This window comes from Petromyzon marinus, unplaced genomic scaffold (assembly GCF_048934315.1).
Source record: "Petromyzon marinus isolate PM22_M1 ecotype Great Lakes invasive population unplaced genomic scaffold, UKy_Petmar_22M1.pri1.0 PM_G_Scaffold_7, whole genome shotgun sequence".
Lineage (NCBI taxonomy): Eukaryota > Metazoa > Chordata > Hyperoartia > Petromyzontiformes > Petromyzontidae > Petromyzon > Petromyzon marinus.
Window position 1 is genome coordinate 3,431,147 of NW_027423024.1, and position 9,364 is coordinate 3,440,510.

A 9,364-nucleotide genomic window follows, 5' to 3' on the forward strand; every position below is an offset into this window, starting at 1 on the left:
AGAGATACTGGCGATGCAGGGTTTCCCGAGTGCGCCGTTTCCCCGTCATGGTCCCCGAGCGGGTGGTGGTGCACCAGTCTTAGCAGCTGGGGTCGCACCTGGGTGGAAACACAGATGCACCCAGGCTGGCCGGCTTCTGTCAGCTCTCGTACTACCCCGTTCTGCACGCACAACCGGGCGTACAAACCACTCCAGGGTCCTGGTAGGGCGTCCTTCTTCTCCCGTAGAGCCGCTTCCACCGCCGCCAGATCCGGATCCCGCAGCTGGGTCCGTATCAGCTGCGCGTGGTCCAGGCCCGGAAAGGCGCAGCCGACGTCCTCCTGGATCCGATCGGATGGGGTTGCGCGACCCGTTGGGCCCCAGGGTGTGGGCCCCGTGCCTGTCGAGTGGTCCCCCGGGTCCCTGGTTCCTCCTACCGGGGTCTCTGTGGCACATACTGCACTGCCTCTCACCGGGGGAGGGTTAGTCTCGGTGCGCTCCTGGGGGCCTGCCACCTGCCAGCAACGGCCCCCCGTGAAGCACGGGCAGACTTCCTCCAACCTTGTCTCGGCACACACCGCGGGCTGCCTCGACAAGGCGTCCGCGTTTGCGTGCGTACGCCCAGCTCGGTACTCTATTTGCAGGTTGTACTCCTGCAACTGCGCCAGCCATCGGGCCATCTGCCCCCGCAGTTCCTTGAATGTAAGGAGAAACTGCAGGGCATAATGGTCAGTGCGCACCCGACATTTCCTGCCGTACAAATACGGTCGGAACTGTTTACACGCGAAGATCACGGCATACAGTTCTTGACGGGTCACGCAATAATTCAGCTCGGCCCCACTCAGGGTCCGACTGGCGTATGCGATGACCCGCTCTGTCCCACCCTGCACCTGTGACAGCACCGCGCCCAGCCCACTGCTGCAGGCGTCGGTGTCCAAGATAAAATCCGTGGTGAAATCTGGGAAAGCTAGGGTGGGGGTGTGGGTGAGGTGGTCTTTGAGGGCGGTGAAGGCCGTTTCGCAGGCCTCCGTCCATCGATAGGGGTTCTTAGGGGAGGTGAGTTGGGTGAGGGGGCGTGCAATCTCGCTGAATCCCTTTACAAATCGACGATAATAGGTGGCGAGTCCTAAGAATGACCTGATCTCCGTCAGATTCCTGGGCCGTGGCCATTCCACTACGGCGCGCACCTTTTCCGGATCGGTGCACACCCCTGCCTCGCTGACTCGGTGTCCGAGGTACCCTACCTCGCGCTGCGCAATGTAGCACTTACGCGGCTTGAGCTTGAGATGGGCTGCTCGTAGTCGCTGGAACACCTCTCGCAACCTTGACCAGTGCTCGGACAGAGATCTGCTGAACACTATCACGTCATCCAGGTAAATCAGGCACTGTTCCCACTGTAAGCCCCGCATTACCAACTCCATCAACCGCTGGAATGTCGCGGGTGCGTTAGTGAGTCCGAACGGAAGCACTCGAAACTCGAACAGCCCCATCGGGGTGGTGAACGCGGTTTTCAGCCGATCCTCCTCCGCCATCTCCACCTGCCAGTACCCGGACGCCAGATCGAGGGTGGAAAAATACCGTGCCCCTGCGAGGCTGTCAAAGGTGTCGTCGATGCGCGGTATGGGGAAGGCGTCGCCGAGGGTGACTGCGTTCAATTTTCGGTAATCAACGCAGAATCGGGTCGACCCGTCTTTTTTCGTCACTAGCACCACGGGGGCAGACCAGGGGCTCGTCGAGGGCTGAATTATGTTATCACGTAGCATGTCCGCGACTGCCTCCTTGATCTGGGTCCGTTCAGGCGCGCCCACCCGGTATGCGGGGAGTTTGATCTGTCGGGCTGCACCTGTGTCAATTTGGTGCTTAACAAGGTCTGTTCGGCCTACATCTGAATCGTGCTCGCTGAACACGTCGGCGTACTCCCGTAACAACCCGCGCAGCTGATCGGCCTCCCCCCTAGGTAAATCTGCCCAAGGCACATGTAACGCATCATGTAGGGGAGCGATCTCGGCCCGGGGGGTTGGGCCGACCCGCCAGGCCAGATCCTGGTTGTCCTCAGAGTGGCCAGGGTCTTCCGCCCAGAGTGCAAACACCGAGTCGTTAGAGTGGTGCGCGTGCAGGGGGTGTATGGTGGCTGCTGTGGTGCGTCGTCGTAGCATCGCCGGGGTACTGTGTGGGTTAAACACCGGCATGAACAGTCAGCCCCCATCTGCGTTTACCAGCGTGGCTGATCCTACGACTCCGTACCGCGCTGCCAACTCCGGGTGAGGAGTTAGCATTACCTCACCCGATGGTCGGTGTGTGGGGTCGGCGGAGGGGGTTGCCACTGGCACCAGCATCTCGGCGAGTGGCCCGATGGTGAGGGCTGACACCAGCGTAGCGGCCACGGGTGTGAAGCGAGGGCGATTCGGCTCGGGTCCCAGGAACGGAATCCGCTCCCCGCTGCCCTCCACGGTGGCGCATCGCTGGCGGGGCTGCACGTTGAGCCCCAGCTTTTCCAGGAGGTCCGTACCTGCAATACACTCATGGCACAACACACTCGAGACGTAGAATTCCTGGTTGCACAACTGGTTTCCGAGACGGACCTCGAGGGAGATCCTTCCCAGCAACCCCATCCCGGCTCCGCTCGCTGTGTGCAGCGCGCAATCCGGGGCCTGCAGGCGGCTCACGTCAACCCCGAGCACGCTGCAGTGCGTGGCGCTCACGAGTGAGGCTACGGCCCCCGTGTCCAGTAGGATCCGGGTGCGCTGCCCGTTCACCTGTCCTTCCACCAGCGACGTGGCCCCCGTGATTCCTGCCACCAGCTCCCGTAGCCAGTTGCCCGTCCTCACCGCGTCCTTGGGTGTTGTGGCCGGGACCTGTGTGGGTGTCACTTGCTCACCATTATTATTATCGCCGTTTTGTTTCGGGACCTCGTTGATTGCAACCCTAGGTGGTCCACTCTCTAGGGGGCGTTGGCGTTTAACCCTGGCGCCTTTCTAGCGCGGGCGATCTGGGGACAGTCCCTCACCAGATGCCCTCGCTGGTCGCACAGGTAGCATGCTCGGGGAAGGGCGGCGGCCCCGTAGGAGCCTCCCCGCCCGCTCCCTCTTTCCCCTCCCGTACGCCGCTGCCCAGACTCTGCCTCTAGTCAGGCTACCCTCTCGGCCAGCCCTCCCAACTCGGTCTGAACCGTCTCTACCGTAGTCTGCAGCGCAGTCATATGTGCCCGTACTTGGGTTACCTTGTTGTCCACTTGGGTTGCTCTCTCACCCACTTGGGTTACCTTGTGTCCATTTGGGTTACCTTGTTGTCGATCCCCCCAATGCCCGTCTGTATCCCTGCTACCCATCCCGGGGTTGTCTCGCGGGATGCCGGAGGCTCCCTTTCCCGACCCCTTACCGTCCTGGCGAGCCCCTGTTCCTCCTCTTCCTCCTCGGTGGACAGACTTGCGATGGTGCGCTCCCGTCCCAGTCCTCGGAGCTGTGCGCGTTCGCTAGAAATTCTTTCACATTTGCGCGCGCGCTCGACAAGGGCGTTAAAGGGGAGGCGCGTACAGTTCATGTCTGGCTGCCACCACGCCGTGCGCGTTAAGTATCGCTGGATTTTCTCTGCGGCCAGCTCCTCAATCACTTCCGTTGTGTACCCCGGGCGTGCGATCTTTGTTAGCTCGCGCACATCCTCGGCATAATCGCGCAGGTCCTCGCCGGGTTGGCGACGGCGAGCCTCTAAGGCCGCTTTTGCCTCCTCATCGCGCGTACCGAAACGCAGATCAAGTCGGCGCATCAGCTCCTCTAGCTGTGTCTGCGCGCTTGCGGGTAGGGCTTCCACAAAATCGGCTGCCCGCCCATCCAGATTCATATTAAGTTGACGTAACGCCTGCGCGTCCGTCCACCAATTAATTTCCTTAGCCCCTAGGACGTTGCGGGCAAATGCTTTCCACGAAGGTGTACCCCGGCCGGTGAATATATGCCTTATTTTCGCGTGGGGTAATGCGGGGGTTCGTACCGCTTCTGACGCCAAACTGTGGGGGCTACCGTCCCCCGCCATCACTGAATTGTCGGGGCCGCTGCCCACCGACTCCCCCATTCCACTCACACCGCTACCCCCCGGCTGCTCTGTCAGGTCCAGACTAACGACCCCTAACGTCTCGCCCCCCTGTACCTCTGCCTGGGATGTCGACCGCGTTTGCATAGTTTAATTAGCGGCTCGTACGCTTCGCGCTTGCGATGCACTACACTGTGCAACGGCGGGGTGGGGCTGTAAGCGCGCTCACCAGTAAATCTCCGTACCGCCCGTAAACAAACAGGCGCGGCGCGTGTTTCCCTCCCACCCGCGCTCCACGTGTGCCGACAATAACAAACACGTCCCTTCCCTCTGCCCGTAAACAGACCAATCGCACGCGAGGGGGTTGGAGCCGGGGGGCGGGCGGGCGGGGTTTCTGCCGTGCGCGCACCGCTGATTGGGGACGCTCGCTTGGCTCTGAGTTAAAGATCCCGCTCAAACAGTCGCGCGAATTTGCGCGCGCTCGGCGCTCTAACTCGCTATCTCGCGACCAGACCCGTGTGCGGGTGCGTGACCGCGGCACCGCCACCCAGGTACGCGATCGCTAAGCACTATGGTGGGCAATCGTGCGGGCATGTAAACACCCCACGCTTCGTCTCGAGGTGCACAGCCGCGCATACATGTAGACACCCAGCGCACACTGCCCTCCACTTCACACTCCCAAAAGACCACGCAACACAGTTTTATTCCCCCACTAGCGAATTTTATTTACCTGTGATGGTATGGTCAGTGGAAGCTAATCTTTCCCTCGGAGGTCTTCGAGTCGATTTCCCCTACCGCTCGCCCCGCTCTCTATCCTGGATTTAAAACGGCTGAACTTACGCCTCTCTCACTCGTACTTACTTCTCCCCGATGTACTGACCGCTGTAAGGGAATGAGGCGGCGAGCCTGCCGATGCTGGAGTACGTCTCACGGACGTCTCGGATGGCTGACTCTCCTGCTCCCGGGACCGCAATGATCTTGAACAAGAAGAACCCCCCTGCTACCCCAATCCCCCTCCTTTTATCCTACCTACAACAAAGGCATTTTTGCTCTTTCAGACCCTTGGCCTCCCGTCCAATCAGGGGCTCGGATTCTCCCGCCCTATCGATGCCCAGATCCCAGCTCGGGTGACGTCGCCGCAGTGATCTCACCGACGTCCGCTCTCTGTTCTCCCGCTACCAGTCCACTGACCCGCGCTTGTGCGTGCGTGGCTCCACTCGCGGTGGTTCGATGGCCCTTGCCGTGACCATGCAACTTTAATATCAGGTCGCGGCGCCGCAGTGCATGTCAGCTACAGGGGGAAGATCGCCCAATTTCCCGGCCGCAGGAAACCATGAAGTTTGATCCCATTAGGGACTTCTGGACAAAAACCAATCAGCCGGGTGACCTCCCCTTCTGGCTCTACGTGGGGCGTGTGTACGTTCGTGTGGGGGGGAAGGGGGGGTGGTGAGGGTGCGCAGCGTCGGCGTCGACATCCCCCGGTGGCGGCTTTGCGGCGGTGGGCACGACCTCGGCAGAGCGGCCCTGCTGCAGCGGCCTCACGACTGTGCAGGGGCCAAAACGCGGACGTCTGAGAAGGCACCGGCTCCGGGAGAGTGGCAGGAAATCCGAGGCATCGGTGACGGCATCACGGTGGTGGGCGCGGCTCCGCTGCGGCGGCACCACAACTCCACAACATAACATTTAACACGTAAACGTGTGAATGTATTTGTGCAAAAGCTCTGAGGCCGTATCCAGACCACTGAGAACTGAGTGTGTGCACAAATAGCAGTTATAATGAAAAATATTTGTAAGTAGTGCTTGGAATCAAGCTTTATTATAGTACCATACCTTGTTATCTAGAAACGTCACGGACTTCACTCCAGCCAGAATGAGGTTCTTCACAACCTCAGCTCCAAGCCCTTTCATCCCCACGATCTGCAGCTTGGAAGCCCTCAGTCTGCAGAGGACGATTTACCGTTATTGTCGTCAACGTACCAGCATCACCACCATCACAACCGTCACCAGCACCACCATTACCACCACCACTACCATCATCACCACCATCGTCACCATCATCACCATCATCACCATCATAACCATCACAACCATCACCATCATCACCACCATCATTAACATCGTCGACAATATCGCCATCACCACCACCATCAACTCTCTCACCTGACCTGGCGATGGCCCGCCACGTAATAAAATATCGTGTGGGAGGAGGATTCTCTGGTCCCTCTCCCCTTCCTCCCCTCCATGCCTCTCGTTCCGTTCCTCTTCCTCCCCCCTCGCCTCTCTCCATCTCTTTTTTTTCGCCTCCTCACTCCTCTTCAATGACGAGCTTCTTTCTCCCTCTGCTGCTGCTGCTGCTGCTTTCACTGCCCCTCTCTCTCTCTCCCTGTGCCATGCCTCTCTCCCTGCCTGCCTCTGTCACTGTCCTTCTCTCGTTTTTTTAACGATCAGAAGAAACAAGATGCTCGCTGGATTCGGCAACTTGGTTCCGTTCATCATTTCGTTTTTTGGGGGATTTTTTTATGCTTTGTTTAACGTAACCCCACCCCCCCCTTCTCTTCTTTTCTAGGATTTTTTTTTATGTTTTTGTTTTTTCTTCATGGCTCGTGCCGCGCGGCCCCCCCGTGCCGTGAGGCAGAGCGCGTGGGCGGCACAGCGCAGTACCGGAAGCCCAACCGGGGTTAATTCTCACAGGAGGCAGGGGATTAATTGTGGATGTCTGTGGATGTCTGTACGCATGTATCCGAACACCCGGATAAAATGGGAGGGGTGGGGCTGGGTGGAGAGGGGAGGGTGGGAAGTGGCTGGGTGGGGAGGGTGGGGCTGGGTGGGGGGTGGGAGGGGTGGGGCTGGGTGGGGAGGGGCTGGGTGGGGAGGGTGGGGAGGGGCTGGGTGGGGAGGTAGGGGCTGGGTGGGGGTGGGAGGGGTGGAGCTGGGTGGGGAGGGGCTGGTCACCCCGTGGTGCCCTTATAAAACTCAACGTTTAACCTACTCACGCCGGCTTGTGCCCGCCCTCACAGACGGGCATATTTGCTGAATGCACCACGTGGTGCCGCCGTTGACCCTGGCCATTGACCGAGCAACCCAACGTTCCTACCAGCTCCCTCCGCAGGAATGTGTTTCAACAAAGTGCGATCACCACGCGTGTGCATCCACTAAAAAGCGCCATTGTCAAGCCACGCGCAAGCTTCAGCGCTTTTGAATTTAAAGACATCACACGAGACGGGGGGGGGGGTGGTGTGTGAGCCAGCAGCCACGCCCGGCCGCCTTTGTCTCTCCCCCCCCCCCAACCCCAGAGGGACCGGTTACGTCTTTGATGGTGTTGGGTAGGGCGCATCCGTGAGCGGGAATCGAACTCGGGTGTCTGTCGGGCGCCTCTCTTCAGATGTGTTTGGCCGTGAATTGATTTGTAGTTTGTTTTGGCTGCGCGCGAGTCTATGGGTCTCTGTGTGAGTCTGTGTGAGTCTGTGATTCTGTCTCTCCGTGTGAGTCGATGGCTCTGTGAGTGTGTGGCTCTCTGTGTGAGTCGATGGCTCTGTCATTTTGTGGCTCTCTGCGTGAGTCGATGGCTCTCTGTGTGAGTCGATGGCTCTCTGTGTGAGTCTATGGCTCTGAGTCTGTGGCTCTCTGTGTGAGTCGATGGCTCTGTGATTCTGTGGATCTCTGTGTGAGTCGATGGCTCTCCGTGTGAGTCTATGTCTCTGATTCTGTGGCTCTCCGTGTGAGTCGATGGCTCTCCGTGTTGCAATCTAAACGTCGTGGTATTTTTTATTCATTTTATTTTTTTCTATCTACGTGACTTTACTGAAAAAAACAGAATATGAATAAGCGGTAAGGCTCTGTGTGAACGGACAGAAGTAAGAACATCACAAAACAATGACGTGAACAATTATCGACGGATCCTACTAATGTAGTGTGTCGTAGTGTATAGTGTAGTGTATAGTGTAGTGTATAGTGTGTAGTGTAGTGTATAGTGTAGTGTATATAGTGTGGTGTAGTATATAGTGTATAGTGTAGTATATATAGTGTAGTATATATAGTGTGTAGTGTAGTGTATAGTGTAGTATATATAGTGTAGTATATATAGTGTATAGTGTAGTGTATATAGTGTGCAGTGTAGTATAGTGTAGTATATATAGTGTATAGTAGTGTATAGTGTAGTATATATAGTGTGTAGTGTAGTGTATAGTGTAGTGTATAGTGTAGTGTAGTATATATAGTGTGTAGTGTAGTGTATAGTGTAATGTATAGTGTAGTATATATAGTGTGTAGTGTATAGTGCGTAGTGTAGTATATATAGTGTAGTATATATAGTGTAGTGTATAGTGTAGTGTATAGTGTAGTGTCTAGTGTAGTATATATAGTGCAGGGGTCGGGAACCTATGGCTCGCGAGCCAGATGTGGCTCTTTTGATGATTGCATATGGCTCGCAGATAAAACAAAATATTCTCACTTGTTTTAATCCATCCATCGATTTTTCACTGCGCATGTCCTGTTCAGGGCTGCAGGAGCAATTGTCCATTATTTTAATTGGATGATACTGGCCTACGTTTGCCGTTGCTGGGTAAAACAGGTAAACGCCCCCTTTTGAATCAGTCTGAGACTGCGTCTGCTCGGTCATTAGCTCAAAGCTACCCCTTCGACGAAGAAGATGGCGAAAAGAAAAAAAGACGACGAGTATCGTACATTTCAGGACGAATGGACCGAAGAATTCGCCTTTGTGGAGAGAGCGGGTTCTGCGGTGTGTCTAATTTGCAATGACAAAATTACATCGTTGAAACGGTCGAATGTAAAGCGGCACTTCGACACGCGCCACGCTACCTTTGCATCAAAATACCCTGCGGGAGACAGCAGAAAGAAAGCGTGCCAAGAGCTTCTGAGCAGGGTGCAAGCTAGCCAGCAGCAACTCCGCGTATGGACCCGGCAAGGTGACTATAATTCGGCTAGCTTTGCTGGTTCTTTAGCAATAGTGAGGAACGGAAAACCATTCACAGATGGCGAGTATGCTAAAACGTTCATGCTGGATGTAGCCAATGAACTTTTTGATGATCTTCCGAACAAAGACAAGATAATCAAACGGATACAAGACATGCCTCTGTCGGCAAGAACTGTTCATGATCGTACCATCGTGATGGCAAACAAAGTGGAGGAAACGCAAGTGAAGGACATAAATGCAGCGCCGTTCTTTTCTCTGGCTTTGGATGAGTCAACAGACGTGAGCCATTTGTCGCAGTTCAGCGTGATTGCAAGATATGCTGTTGGTGTCACTGCGCGAAGAAAGTCTTGCTGTTCTGCCATTAAAAGGGTCCACAAGAGGTGAGGATTTATTCAAGTCTTTCATGGAGTTTGCTCAAGAAAAAAGTCT